The sequence below is a fragment of the Callorhinus ursinus genome, unplaced genomic scaffold (genome assembly GCF_003265705.2).
Source record: "Callorhinus ursinus isolate GAN/ISIS: 27379988/994484 unplaced genomic scaffold, GSC_fseal_2.0 scaffold42, whole genome shotgun sequence".
Lineage (NCBI taxonomy): Eukaryota > Metazoa > Chordata > Mammalia > Carnivora > Otariidae > Callorhinus > Callorhinus ursinus.
In genome coordinates this window covers 4,816,134-4,832,824 of record NW_027397104.1, presented here as the reverse complement: position 1 = coordinate 4,832,824, position 16,691 = coordinate 4,816,134, and positions in this window count along the sequence as shown.

The following is a 16,691-nucleotide window of genomic DNA, read 5'->3' as shown; positions in this document are numbered from 1 at the left end:
TCGTAATGAAAGAAAAACAACAGATTGTAAAAAATGTGGACAATTAACATTTTGTGTACTTAGAGCTTAAAATTTGTAATAAGACTTCAGTAGTTAATTAGACAAAGAAAAATTATAAACCATTTTAAATGAAGAAAACAAAAAGTAGTAGGAGACATGATGATCTCAATACATAAAACAGATTGCAAAAAGAGAGAGAAAGCCCTGGCACAGCAGTTTTTAACTACAGTAACTGGAGAAAAATTATATAATACTCTATCCAGAACAGTGTAAAGAGATGGACACCCTCGTTATGCTGCTATTAGAAACATGAACAGGGACATTTGTATAAGCAAGTTACCAAAATATACCCAGAGCTTCAAAATATATATCCATTTAGTCCCAGTGATTCAACTTCTGGTAATAACTTAGGGTTAAATAAAACAGAAATCTAGAATAAAACAACTTCATGAACAAATACGCAAGTTATTTATAATGACATTTATTATGGAAGACATGAACAACATCCAATATGAGATTAAAAAAACAAATGATTTTTAAAATCTAACATATATCCATTATATGGAATGTAGTGCACATATTAAAATAAAATAGTCTTTATAAAATTATGTAATAACATGAAAATTCTTATCATATATTTTTTTAAACAAAGTACTCATTTGAACATTAAGGATAATCATGAGACTGTAGACTCCCCAAAGGATGGAAGTTTTTTTTGTTTGTTTGTTTGTTTTGCTATTGTTGTTCTTGTCATTGTAGCTGATTGCCAAATCCCTACCACATAAAACAGAGCCTGGCAACCAAGCTGGCATTCAACAAGTATTTATTGAATTAATTAAAAGGTGCTCTGCATTGCTTTAGCATATAGAAATAGACCAAATTTATTATCTATAATCATCAATGTGTAATGAGATTACGGACATTGTCTTCCTTCTCCATAACTGCATTTCAAAAACCTTTTCAAATTGACTCATGAAAATAAAATTACTTTTGAAAATAAGGTAGGAGAAGAAGGTGAGGGGACCCATGTGCCTTCACCTTCCTACTAGGAGCCAAATTTCTGGAGGTGTACATGGGTTAGGGAATACCAAACAAAAAAAAGGCAATTTCCGTGGGTTGGCATAGAGGAAACACAACATTCGTCACACTAATCATGATTTTCATTATTGGACATCAACAGAAATTTCAGGAGGGTGATCAGTACAATCCCACCTGAACAATTTCCAGTCACTGCCACTTGAATATAGATGTCAGGGTGGGGCAAAGGACAACCTCAATCCCATTAACATAAGGCCACTTAGGACAACTCCCATTTGGGACTGCAGTAGGGAGAAAGAGAGAAGAAATCTGAGAAAATGATTCAGCCCTAAAAGCCTGCAAAAATTATCATAGTGGATTGAGTTTATTGAATTGGACAAACATACTTAAATGCATTGCCCAACAAGTATGTAGATTAAGGTTTTATAAGAAAAATATAATCATTTATAGAAAAAATACATAAAGATGCATTTTATTTACAACTCTTAATATAAAGGAATCTGTGACCCTGCGGCACAGGAGGTATTTTTTTAAGATTTTATTTATGTATTTATTTATTTATTATTTATTTATTTATTTAATAGCTAGAGAGAGAGAGACAGAGAGAGAGAGCAGAGGGAGGTAGAGGGGGAGGGAGAAGATCCCAAGCAGACTCTGCAGGGAGCATGGAGCCCAAGGTGGGGCTTGATCCCAGGACTCCAAGACCATGACCTGAGTGACCTGAGCTGAAACCAAAAGTCTGATGCTCAACCTACTGAGCCACCCAGGTGCCCCCCAGGAGGTATATTTTGATTCTATGATTTCTAACCCCCAACTATATAAAACTATGAATGGTATCTCTACAAATTTTTAAAAAAAAGTTTATTTTAAATAGTCTTATGTAAGGAGAGGGATGAAATATTGAGTTTGTAGCTGGTTAAAGAAGAGAAAGACTATGGCTATCAGGCCTCCTTTGGGAAAGGATATAATCAGTGTTCCGGCAGTGGGCATCCCCCCATCCTTGGGTTTGGATGACGTGCATAAGTGTGACATATCAGGCTTCTGTCTTCATGTTTGGACCAGACAGGTTTATCATTTTTCAGAGATAATGACATTATTGATTTGAATCTTCTCTTACTCTAAATAGTAGGAGTCCAAATTTACCAGAAGGAATGATCTAGAAGCTCAGTATTTTTTAAGGGTGGTACGGACTATTATTGGAGAGGGTGAGTACCCTCCCTTCTGAAGTCCTCAAGAACAGACTGTGCAAATCCTTAGTGAAAATATGTAAGGAATTCATGAATGAAAGGTCTGGTTACATACAGATCAACTAGTAACCTTATGATTCCATATTTATGTCCTATTTGGCTTTAGTTTAGAATTTAAACTCTATCAAACTAAACATTTTAAAATATCTCAATAGTAGCACTGAAATGTTACTGGAAACTTATATCTTGTGAAAATGATATGTATATGCCACATATTGATAAATATAAATATGTATGTGTGTGTGTGTTTTGTGGGTGTGTGTGTCTGTGGATATGTGTACATGTGTATAGTATAACAGAAGGGAAATACTGTTGGTCATTTTAGTTGTAGCTCAGTTTAGTTTAGACGGCTTTAAGTATGGAATCCCAATCACTAGGTATAAGATCCTTCAGAGTAGAGACTTAAATTATGGGTGTTTTTGTTTGTTTTTGATTCTACAGTACTTAGCACAAGGCCTGGTATGACATATAATACTTATAAATAAACTGATAAATAAAAGAACTATACAATACCTATTAAAATTTTTTGTCTGCTGTCCTATATTCTTTCATGTTTAGTTAGGCATAATTTCTTAATATGTATTAAGTATTACAAAAACTTAATTTACATAAAGATAAGTATATAAAGTTTATAAAGAGAGGTAGTACAAAAACTTCTCTTCCTTTCTGAATAGCTCCATTATTTTGGTTTTCTCTCAAAAAATAAAAACAGATTTTAAAATAAATTAGTTATGCCCATATTAATTAAACAGGCATACTTTGTCCTTAACTTATTATTCTTTTTCTCAATCAATATTATTCAATATTATTCCATTCAACATGCTATAAAATGAAGCATAGGAAACCTAAGATTATTGTCTTCCTTTTCCCTCTTCAAAATTTAAAATTTAATATGTATATTAACAATTTTATACCTAAAATGGTAGTTCATAGTATTATATAACACAGATATGATATAGAAAGTATTATATGCTTTGAAACAGAAGAGGGATAATTTTTCCTTTTGAAGAATGGATAAGATATAAATGAGTACTGGAAAATAAAGAGATTCTTGAATAGCCACTTAAAGAATCTGTAATTTACTTGGTAAGTGATGAGTAGGCTTTGAAAATTTTAGACCAAGAGAGAAATGTGGAATCTAAAGATAGTGGATATAAATGCACTTTAGACTGAAGTAGAAAAAGCTTGTAGAAGAGGAATCGGAATAGAATTCTCCGCAAGCAATAGCTCCAGCAGAAGCTGATTACTGTCTGAATGAGGGTCATGAGGCAAGACTGTGAAAGAAAATGAAGAAAAAGGCAGCAAAACTTGGGTAACTATCTACTTTCCTTGGTAAGAGAGACTTGAATATAACATTTGGTTTTAGAGACACAAATTTTACTTTAGCTCCATTAATCTTCATCTGGATGAAAATTCTCTTCAGAATTTGGCACTACATCAGTTTCCTATTGCTTCTGTAACATATTCCTACAAACAGTATCTTAAAAAACATTTATTATCTTATAGTTCTGGAAGTCAGAAATCCAAAATCCGCCTCACTGAGCTAAATTCAAGGTGCTGGCATGGCCGGTTCCTTCTGCTGACTCTGAGAAGAGAATGTCTCCATAATCTGTTCAACCTCTAGAGGTCATCTTGAGAATCCCTTGTCTCATGGTCCCTTCCTTGTTCACTCCAACCTATTGCTTCTGGTGTCATATCTCCTACTCCTACTCACTCCAATCCTTCTGCTTCTCTTATAAGAACCCTTGTAATTACAGGAGCCCACCTAAATATTCCAGGATACTCTTGTCATCTCAAGAGCCTTAACTTAATCACATCTGCAAAGTCCCTTCTGCCATATCAGGTCACCCAAGCACAGGTTCTGAGGATTAGCACATGGATATCCTTGGGGCCATTATTCAGCCTATCACAGCCATGGATTCCTGTGTTTGGGGAAGAGGTGGGGCTTGAGATAAAGATTTGAGAGCCATTAACTTGGTCTGAGAAATGATTCTCTGCATGTGAATAAAATCTCCAGAATAAAGTACTAAAGAGAGTTGTTAAAGATGCATGGGAATGACTCCAGGTAGTAGGAAGAAGACTAGGAGTTGGAGTAATGGAAACATCGGAAGTGGAGCCTGGCGTGATACTATCTAAGTAAGTTTTGTGAAATGATTTGATCAACTTTGGCAGCTAATGAAAGATTAAGGGGAGAGAGCTGATAAAATCTTAATGAATTTAGCCTAAGAAGCTCGGTTTCAAAGCACAGTTGTAAGTTGGGAATCAGATTGATGAACATCATGTTATAGAGCTGAGAGTGTGAATTTCAACATAATCTTGGATTACACCGAATGACAGATCTTTTAGTCGATAAATATAAATATGTGTGTGTGTGGGTGTGTCAGTGATAATTTATTTGAATCTCAAATTCATCAGATTTAAAATGGAAATAACGATACCTGTGTTGCAGGACTGTTACGAGAGTAAAAGGTGGTAATGATTATGAAAGAGTTTAGTACATTGTCATCAAATAGAGGTTTGCCACTGGAAAGAATAGCATTATAGATTTTTAAAAAAGATTAACCCTTTTTCTCTGGTATGAAAAACTTTTAGCAAACATAGAGAATATTAACAGAGGAAATGTCACAGGAGAATACGTTATGAAAATAAGTTCAGCAGAAAGTCTGGTGTGGGTTTGTTGTAGGTATCATTGAAGCTATCCAGCTGAGAGTGGCCAAGATTACTCTCAGGAGAACTTAGTAATGAGAGGTCCCTGTAAACCATTCTCCTGCTTCTAGAGAAAATGAATGCATGAACTGTTGACTTTTGTGATTTTTAGCTGAAGAAAACTATCTGAAGCAGGAATAGTTTAACACCCTGGCACTGACTATGCTCTTTAAGATTCATGAAAATAAGGATTAAAGAAACATTAAGTGGGAAGGTTCCTGCGGATCATCAGTGGAGATGGCAATGCAGAATGGATGTAAAAGGGACAGAAGGAAACATGCAAATCACAAAGGGATCATACTTATTAATGACCTACTCCGTATTTAGCACGTTGCAGGTTTTAGGAATATATTATTTAGTTCTCAAAACAAATCTTTGAAGTAGACGTTATTACTCCCATTTATTGTGCATGCAGTTAAAGTAGCTAAGAAACACATCCAAAGCCACAAAGCTAAACGACAGAGCCCAAATTTGTGTAGTTTGCTCAAATTTCATGCTTCTGCTCACATTCTCAATCAAGTGCTGAAACCATGTAGAAAATTGGAAGTGTAAACAAAGTAGAAATTTCTTTTATCTAAGACCTGAGGACATCATAAGCAACTGTAGAAAAACCAGAGGTAGAAGTACAGGTTTTTATTAAAGTCCGAAGTTACTTAGGTTATCCAAAAAGATATTTTACCTTTGTATAATGATTTTTTTAAAATTGCTTGAATGATAGTTATCTAAGAACTCTTTCCAGGAATTCTGGCATTGAAAACCTGTATCACATTTTGGTTTGGTTAACATTTCAAATGGGTAATATTTGATCCTTAAATAATTTATCTGTGTTTGTGAAAGGCATTACTGGAAGATGATTAAAATCATATCACTAAATTATTGGCATTTGTCCTTCAAGATCCCCCTGAAAATTTTACAGAGGGCAAACTGCCAATAAGGGTAATGTTTCAGACAATAGAAAGACATAGAAGTTAATCTCTACATTAAGTAATATCTTATATTTAATGCTAAATCAGTTTGTATATAATTGTGTTTTATAATATTATTCTTTCATTCACCCAGGACTAGAGAGTTAATCCATAGGTTCTTGTGATATGATTTAGCTTTTTCTGAGATAGCCCACCATCTTGAATGTGCTCGGCACACCACGTCCACTTACACTGTCTTATCCAGGAAATCTTAAGTGCCTTACATCATTGGCAGCTTTCAGCCTCATCCTCTCTGTAAGGAGTTCTATTCATAGGAGTCACCATGCTTGGTATTACCTAGTTTCGACATCACATCCACGGTTGACTATATCACTGATTAACTTTTAACCCAAAGTTATGATCACTGGGTTTATGTGGAAGCAGAGATAAGGAGCAGCTAAGTCACCAAAGTGGCTAAGCATGACAGAAGTAGTGTATTCATGTCTCCAAAGTGTGTATAGCTTCTGGAGAACCTATAAGGTTTTCATTCAAAACAGCCTCTAGTGATTTACTCAATAGCCAACCCAAGCATATGTTAAAAAGCATGCTTCTCTTTATAAGCAAGTTTATATGGACTAAAGAAGCAATCCCTATGTTCATATTTAAATATCAGAGAGAGTCTGATTTTTTTGCTAACCCTTTAAGCATTTGCTGGGATCATAAGTGCGTATAGTGGGTAACAGTTTTTAAGACATCTACTTGTCGTTTAGTGGGAAATATTGGTTTATGGAAGAACAAAACAAAAAGCATCCCTGTTCTTGTCTCTATTGCTGCTGAATCTCAATATTGATTCAGGCTGAGAATCAGGCTCAATTCTCTGCTATCTAAGGGTAGATTGCTTGTGAAAATTGTAGGATAGATATGGTAAGCATTCAGACTTCCATTGCCAGGTTTTATGGATTGAATTTTATCCCCCCCCCACCTCCCTAAAAATCCCAGGTTTCCACCAGTACCTCAGAATATTACCTTATTTGAATAGAGTGTCTTTACACAGGTAATCAAGTTAAAATGAGGTCATTAGAGTGAATCCTAATCTAGGATGATCTTATAAGTATGTCCTTAGAAAAAGTAGAAATTTGGACACAGACACACCTACAGGGGAAGACAAAGTGAAAAGAGAGAGAGAATGCCATCTCCAAGCAAGGAACACCTGAAGCTACCAGAAGCTGGGAGAGAACAATGGAAGAGATTCTCAGTCACAGCCCTCAGAAGGAACCTACCCTGTTGACACCTTGATTTTGGACTTCCAGCCTCTAGAACTGTAAGAAAATACATTTCTGTTGTTTTAAGCCACCCAGTTTGTTATATTTTGTTATAGCAGCCCTAGAAAATTAATCCATCAGGTTATTATGTTTTAAACATGAGCATCTGTCAGGCAAGGCAGTCATGTGCAGCGTCCTGCCTCCAGCACAGTCATGTAAGAGTGACTGTAGGCCTGGAACATTTCCTTGTTGGGAGAGAAAGACCCCTTATAGCTGGGTGCTGGGCTTGTCCCACTGTGAGGGAATATCTTTCCCTGTTGTAGATGTGGTGTATACCTCTTGTTCTGCTTAAACATGTGCAAATATATGACCCTCAGGTATGCCACAAGCTTTCTGTTTCCCAGACCCTATCGGGGAGAAGTCACTATCATTCTACTGCCATACCAGATGGGGTGTGTGCAGTGTGTGCAGCTACATTACCCCAGCTGACTCCAGAGTGGACCTGCTGTCCATGGATGGAAGGATCAAGGCACTCACTGCAAGTGGCTGGGTACTTCTTCACCCCTCTTGCTATAAGTAAATGTTGGACCACTTGAGACTGACATGCATATTGTCTCAGGACCTTGAATCATCTTCCCTGAATTGCAGTTAGCTACTTTTGAACCATGGTCACAGAGCCTGGCCATCTAGTGAACTGGAAAATAGCATCCAAAAGCTTGAAAACCCCTGAAGCTTGCATTAAAAAGCAGTACAGTAAATACTGGGCTAAGGGACCACATCTCTTAATGTTTCTGAGTCGGATTAGTAAAACCACTGCCTGGCTGTGTGGTAGTCAAGGAATGTTGTCTTCCTTAATCCTTATCTATTCTTGCAGGAAAACTTCAATCTTAATTTATGTCTAACCAATTTTAATGGCTTATTTGATCCTTTTCTTTTCTTTTCTTTTCTTTATTCTTTCCTTTCCCTTCCCTTCTCTCTTTTCTTTTCTTTTTTTTTTCTTTTCTTTCTCTTCATCAACATGGCAAATCATTAGCAAATTTGCAAAGCTACTCCCCTGGTGGAAAGAGTGGTGAGGGTTAGCTCAGAGAAACAAGAGAAAGTCTTTCTCTCCCAGAGCTTTGGGGAGATGCTGAAATCAAGAAACCATGTGGACAGGAGCAAAAAGGCTACAATACCAAGATCCAAGAGAGAGAAAGAGTTGGATTTGAAAGAAGAGGTCAGAGAGCACAGGAAATATGTGTAGAGCACAAAGTTAGAGCAATGGCATCAAACCTAATCTCACATTAGAACGACCTGGAGTGCTTTCAAAAGCCGCCAATGCCTGGGTTCGGTCCCAAAATAATTAAATCAGAATATCTGCAGGTGGGGCTTAGGCAGCACTTTTTTTTTTACATATCCCCAGGTGCTTCTAATGTGCAGCCAGGGTAGAGAATCACTGAGCTAAAGCAAGTTCAGAATTTTCATGGGCAATTATCTGGAAAAAGTGGTACTATTAGATGCCTATGACTTCCCAGCTGATGTGCCAGACATAAAAATCTGAGACAACTGGACACAAAAGTACTAGGCAAGGTGCTGTCTTCAACTTTAATCCTCATGTTAATGAAGCTACAGATTTTTGCTCTCAAAGTTAATTGACCTCTATTATTTATGTGTAGAAAATTGCTCGACTTAATGAATCCAAAGAACATAATTTCACATATAAACCTGAATTTAATTGATTTTAATTCTTACAATTAAATCCCCTGTCCTCCAATATCACTATACTTTTTGATCGTAAAATATTTAAGTATAAGAAGAGCCATAAAGAAAAATATAATAAAATCTCATGTAGCTCTAATAATGTTAAGAATTAAAAACATTATGAACTCTGGTGAAGATTCCTGGGTTCCCTATCTCAATCTCTTTCACTAAGCCTTAAAAATAAAATCCATCAACCAGAATTTAGTGTTCATCATCCCCATATTTTATTAACATACATTCTCCACCCAATGTTTTTGAAATCCATTCCTGTTAGTATACATAAACTCCAGCATATTCGTTGTTTAAAAATCTCATCATATAGTTGTATCATGATAATAATTCATTCCCCCAATGATGCTATTTAGGTTATTTCAAATTATTGTTTTTCTAAATATGCTTATTGAACTATACGACATAAAATTCCCTTTTAAAAGTGTGCAACCCAAATGGTTTTTTTAGTTTTTTCACAGGTTTAAAACCATCATTACTACACAATTTTGGAGCATTTTCATCACCCAAAAGATATCCTACACTCAGTAGACATCACCTCCTTTCATTGCTAAGTGCTGGCAACCACTATCTAGATTCTGTTCCTGTGAACTTGCCTGGACATTTCATATAAATGAAATCACATAAATGTGACCTTTAATGACTGGCTTCTTTTGATTAGTATAAAGTTTTCAAAGTTCACCCATGCCTTAGCATGTACCAGGACTTTATTCTTTTTTTATTGCCAAATAATATTCCATTGTATGCCACATTTAGGTTATCACTTATCACTTGATGGACCTTTGGGTTGTTTCCACCTTTTGACTATTATGAGTAATGCTACTATAAATATTCATGGACAAATTTCTGTGGGACATATGCTCTTAGTTCTCTTGGGTTTATACTGCTGGATCATTTAGAAACTATGCTTCATGCTGTGAGGAACTGGCAAAATAGTTTTCCAAAGCAGCCCCACTATTATAAATATCACCAGCAGGGGTGCCTGGGTGGCTGAATCAGTTAAGCCTCTGACTCTTGATTTTGGCTCAGGTCATGATCTCATAGTCACGGGATTGAGCCCTGTGTCAGGCTCTGCGCTCGGCACCGAGTCGGCTTCAGATTCTCTCTCCCTCCCACTTACACTCTCACGCTCTCTCTCTCAAATAGATAAATAAATAAATAATCTTTAAAAAATAAATATTACCAGCAATATATGACTATTCCACTTTCTTGACATCCTCAACATTGTGGTTATTATCTATCATTGTTTTTTTAGCCTTCCACTGGGTATGATGAGTTTTGGTATTTTAATTTTTATTTTAATTTTAATTTTTAAAATACCAAATTTTATTTGGTATTTGGTGCCTTCTATAGAGAAATGTCTATTCAAATATTTTGCTCACTTTTTAATGGATTTGTCATTTCAGACAAGGCAAGCCCCACAGTGAGAGATACAATATATATGCTGCAAAGGATTCATATTCATAATATATGATTTTTATAAACCAATAAAAAAGAAGATGCTTCAATAGAGAAAGAAAGAAAAGCAACTACTATAAGAGACACTTTATAAAAGTGAATATCGAAATGGTTAATAAACTTAAGAAAAAATAATTAACTATATTACTCATAAGGGAAATGAAAATTAAAGTCACAATGAGATACCAAGGTATAGTAAAATACGAACACATATCTACCAGAACGTCTAACATAAAAAGGTAGAAAGTACCTTTCTATGTACCATAGAAAGTACATATCTATGATATGATGAAAATTGAAGTCTCATGTACTACTGGTACAACCACTTTGGAAAACTGGCATATTTATAAAACTGAATGTGCCTCATGACCTAAGCATTCCACTCCAAGTAAATATACACCCAGGAGAAATGGATATATATGTTTTCCCTTCAAAAACATATGGGTATTCATAGCAGGACTATTACTAATATCTGAAAACTGTAAACAATCCAAAAATACCCATCAGCAATAAACTGGAAAAATAAAGTATGGTATATTTGTCTAATGAAATGCTATTCAAAATGAAAATAAACGAACTACAACTTCACATAATAATGACCAATCTGACAAACAAAAGACTGAGCAAAAAGAGCCAGACACAAAACTATACATTCTGCATAAATATATATACACTTTGACATGGCTTCAGAAATCACACTAGTAATTATCTCCTGATCCATGTATTACTGACATGGCTGTATTTAATCTATAAAATTCCACTGAGCTGGACACTCAGGATTTGTGTACTTTATGTATGTATATATGCATGCATATATGCATGTATATATATATATATATATATATACATATATTTTCATTTGGAAAATATTTCTGTTCCCTTGTTTTATTATCTTTCCTTTTCAAGTGACTTTTTCTATCCTACATTAAAACACAAACTTTCTAAATACATGATTCTTTCCCTTTTGCTCTTCACTGAAGAAACCAGAACTATGAACAGCTACTAGGAAACTAATTTGGTAAAAAAGGGCATGATGTGATGTGGTCCCAGACCAAAGGTGATAGGGAATTAAAAAAAATATGAGACAAGAGAAAATTTCAGTAAAATATGATGGGAGCAGTGAAGGATAAAAGAGATCAAAACTATGGCTTTATCCCAAGATCCCCAAAGGACTCACACAAATTGTATTGAACAAACAATAAATCCACACATGGGTAAATGCCTATACATCCACCTCTCATTATTCTAGAGCTGTGTCTAAATGGTCAACGTGGAAAAAGTTCTTATCATGAGTTCACTCAAAATTCCTGGGCACATTACATACATTACAACTGCTGTTAAATGTTTACTGACTGAAAAGAATCTTAATGAAAACAGGAGCTAATCAAGGGTCCATCAAAAAGTTTGTGTTGAGAATATATGTGACTCCAAGCACCAAAATAGCATCTATGCCTGTTAGAGAGTTAGTATGTTATATATAAAGTTCTTGCCAAACATACGTGATTACAGAGATTATTATTTAGCTACTGGCTATCATAAAGCATGGAGAATGTACGGCTAAAGTGGTTCTCTCCATAATCATCTGCATTTTATCATGTACTTATATATCCATTCTAAAAGGAGAGTAGAATTAAGGCTAACAGATAGAGGAAGATTGCATTGGAGACACATACCAATCATCTTTTATTGCTAAACTCTGCTCTGTCTCTGATTTGATTTTTAGCAAAGTATGCTTTGTAGTCTCAGTGATGCACTTTTAGGTTTGAAGAAAATGACATTAGTTACATTGCTTACAGCTGCATTGGAACCTCAGAACAGTGTTATTTCAAGAGACATCTTTCTTTATATACAAATGCGTATAAGTTCATTAGATGACTTCACCTATCTCTTTATTTTGCTTTTTGTGTGTCAGGGAAGCTATGTGTTATCATCAAAATGGCCATGGAGGTGTCACATATTGCAGATAATGAGGCAATTATGAAGTTCATTTAGGGCTTTTGAAAAGGGTAAACAACAATATATTTACAACACACCAGATGGCATGTGGATATCATGTTTATTTTATATTTTCATGCTAAAATCTTCTGTGTAATGTGTATTCCACTCATCAAGGTAGTTTTAGAAAAAAATACACTCTGTGCTGTTTTAAAGGTGACTCTGCAATTTCTGAAAAAGTATGTAGTCATATCTCTAGAATCAGACATATTGTAATCAAATTTACATAAATTGCCTTATTTGGTAGTAATGTATTGAAGAGATATTTTATCAAAGCCTTCTTTCATACATACCTATTCTCTGACTTAACCTCAAATAATGGGTATTGTTCTGGGGGATGGGTAAAATAGATGCTGAGGATTAAAGAGTATACTTATCATGATAAAAAATTAAAAATTATGGGTATTGTTCCTTTAATAATAAAAATCAGGAACAAGTATACTTGTAAGGTCAGTCTGTGTTCAGTAGTGGGTTTAGTTCTAACTCCACCAGAGACAGTTCAGGATATTTCTTAGGCTATCTTCTTTGGCCTTTATAATTTTTAAAACACTAGAAATTAAATTTAATTTTTTTAAATTGTTAAAGAATTGTCTTTCAACAAATGGTGCTGGAACAAATGGCTATACACACATATGCAATGCAAAAATAATGAAGTTGGACCCCTACTTCATACAATACAATAAAATTAATGCCAAATGGACAACAGAGCCAAATGTAGGAGTTAAAGCTATAAAACTTGATCAACAAAGTGAAAAGGTAATTCAAAATGGGAGAAGATATTTTTATTGATTGATTGATTTTTAAAGATTTTATTTATTTATTTGAGAGAGAGAGAGTGTGTGCAGGAACAGCTGGGGGATGCTGAAGGGGGGCAGAGGGAGAATGACATTTTTAAATAGAATATCTAACAAGGTCATTGTATTTAATCTTACAACTCAATAATAAAAAGACGCATAACTCACCTTAAAAAATGATCAAAAGATTTGAATAGCTATTTCTCCAAATAATATACTGAATGAATGAATGGCGAAAAGGCACATGCAAAGATATTTAAAAACATTAATCATTAGCTAACTGTAAGTTAAAACTACACTGAGGTACCACTTCACTAGGATGGCTATAATCAGAAAGGCAGATAATATTACAAGTGTTAGAATTCAGGGAAATGGAAATATTATGTATTATAAAATCATGCAGCCATTTTGTAAAAACATTTAGGAGTTCCTCAAAATGTTAAACATAGAGATACCATATGATCCAGCACATCTACTCATAGCTATATACCCAGAGAAGTGAAAGAATATGTCCACACAGAAACTTGCACATTATGTCATAGCAGCATTATTCAGAATAACTGAAAACCAGAAACAACATAAATGCCCATCAAGTGATAAAGGGATAAACAACATGTGGTATAGGCATACAATGGAATATTATTTGGAAGCAAAAAGGAATGTAGTACTGATATAAGCTACAACACAGAACTTCAAAAAGGTTATGCTAAATTAAAGAACAGTCACAATACATGAACAGACATTTTTCCACAGAAGACATCCAAATGGCCAACAGGCACATGAAAAAGTGCTCAACATCGCTCGGCATCAGGGAAATCCAAATCAAAACCTCCATGAGATACCACCTCACACCAGTCAGAATGGCTAAAATTAACAAGTCAGGGAACGACAGATGTTGGCGGGGATGCGGAGAAAGGGGAACCCTCCTACACTGTTGGTGGGAATGCAAGCTGGGGCAACCACTCTGGAAAACAGGATGGAGATTCCTCAAAAAGTTGAAAACAGAGCTATCATACAATCCAGCAATTGCATTACTGGGTATTTACCCCAAAGATACAAATGTAGGGATCCGAAGGGGTGTACATGCACTCCGATGTTTATAGCAGCAATGTCCACAATAGCCAAACTGTGTGGAAAGAGCCTAGATGTCCATCGACAGATGAATGGCTAAAGAAGATGTGGTATATATACACAATGGAATATTATGCAGCCATCAAAAGGAATGAGAGCTTGCCATTTGCAATGACGTAGATGGAACTGGAGGGTGTTATGCTGAGTGAAATAAGTCAATCAGAGAAAGACATGTATCATATGACCTTACTGATATGAGGAATTCTTAATCTCAGGAAACAAACTGAGGGTTGCTGGAGTGGGGTGGGGATGGGGTGGCTGGGTGACAGACATTAGGGAGGGTATGTGCTATGGTGAGCACTGTGAACTGGGCAAGACTGTTGAATCACAGATCTGTACCTCTGAAACCAATAATGCAATATATGTTAAGGAAAAAAAAAAGAAGAAGATAGCAAGAAGGGAAGAATGAAGGGGGGTAAATCAGAGGGAGAGACGAACCATAGGAGACGATGGACTCTGAAAAACAAACTGAGGGTTCTAGAGGGGAGGAGGGTAGGGGGATGGGTTAGCCTGGTGATGGGTATTAAAGAGGGCACGTTCTGCGTGGAGCACTGGGTGTTATGCACAAACAATGAATCATGGAACACTACATCAAAAACTAATGATGTAATGTATGGTGATTAACATAACAATAAAAAAGAAAAGTCACAATAAAACACATCATTCAAATTATATTAAATGCTGAAAATGGGCAAATTCATAGAGAAAGAAAGCAGATTAATGGTTGCCAGGTGCTGGGGCATTGGGGGTATGGAGACTGACTGCTAATGGATATGGGCTTTCTTTTGGGGACAATGAGAGTATTCTAAGGTTAAACAGTGGCGATGGGCGCCCCACTATGCTAATATACTAAAAGCCACTAAAAGTGCACATTATAAAAGAATGAATTTTATAAAATGTGAACTTATCTTAGTTAAGCTGTTGTTTAAAACAAACAGCAAACAGAAGTCTCTGTATAAACTGCCATTAAATGACTGCACTAGGATATATTAAATTAAAAAAGTTAGAAAAAAGGGTATATAATATACAACTGCTTATCTAAAAGAGAGAAAAGGATATGAATATATACACATATTGGCTTATTTTTTAATAGAAAAATAAATCAAAAATCTAATTTAAAAATCATGGCTACCTATGGGGGAAGAACAAAGGCAAGACCGGGGGGATAGAGATAGACACTAACACTCTGTATATACACTCTCTTTTGTAGATTTGACTTCAGAACCTTGTGAGTATTTTACATAGTTACACAACAAAAGTAAATAAAAAAGCAGTCCCTCAATATTGAAAGTAAAATTAAAAAAATGAAAGTGTATTTAAAATTAGTGGCATAACCACACAGAGAGAAACTATCTCTGTCAGTTTAAGAGTTTAAGATATAGTAGTAATTCCAGCATGCATCCCAGTGGGATATGCCCTAAGGATAAAAATGATTAAAGGAAAAATCTTCAACTCTTTTCAGAAGTTCTCCTGTGAGTGGTGGTGTCAGTATTCTCACACTAGTGCTGCCGTATATGTATTGTGGGATCAAGCAAAGAGTAATTTATGCCAGTAATTACTGAGGTCTTTGAGAACTGGAACATTTGGTGCAGAAAAAAAGGAAATACAGACATAAGATTATTGAGGTTAAATAAAATCTCTGTAGTCCTCAGTGGAAGGAGCAGTGTGAATAGCTCATGGTGTATTTCATCTTAAAATAAAATTCTACCTCCCTTAACCAAACAGAAAATTACAAGAAACGTCCATTGTTACACTATTTGAGTTTGTCTCAAACTTCACCCATATCAAATGATCTGGGTGCACTTAACAGTGTGATACCACATTAGAGTCGACAAAACAAGAAACAATTCTCAGTGCCTGCTTCCCCTCTGCATGCATCTTCATTCACGTGCATCTTTGAGAATTTCCGGCCCTTACCACCCACCATAGAGCTTCTCACTGAGGAAAGAGAATGCTTATTCCTGCTCACACAAGTACAGAAGCGCACTCACACAGAGGCTATAAGGGAAACACCTCAGCTCTGTCTACCCTACTCTTCACACTATGACCACACCCACAGAGAACACGTTTGACACTTCTGGTCACCAAGCGTGTGGAGGTGTTTCCCCACACCACGCAATTCTCTGTGACACCAGCTGGGTGTCCTCCAATTTAACTAAACTCTAACAACCATCTACCTGGGTATAATGTCAGGTTCCACAGTTTCCAGGTTTAGTCCTAGAATGCTGTCCCCCAGCTACACACCAAACGCCATTCTCAAGTCCAGCTTGTTACCTCTGCTTCTGACTTACTAACTATAGACTGCAGGTTCCCAGGACCCCCTCTTTGTACCCAGATGTCAGTCTCAAGACCAGGTTGTAATGGGTACTCCAGCCCAACTGGCTATAAACCAGAGGTTCCCACAAC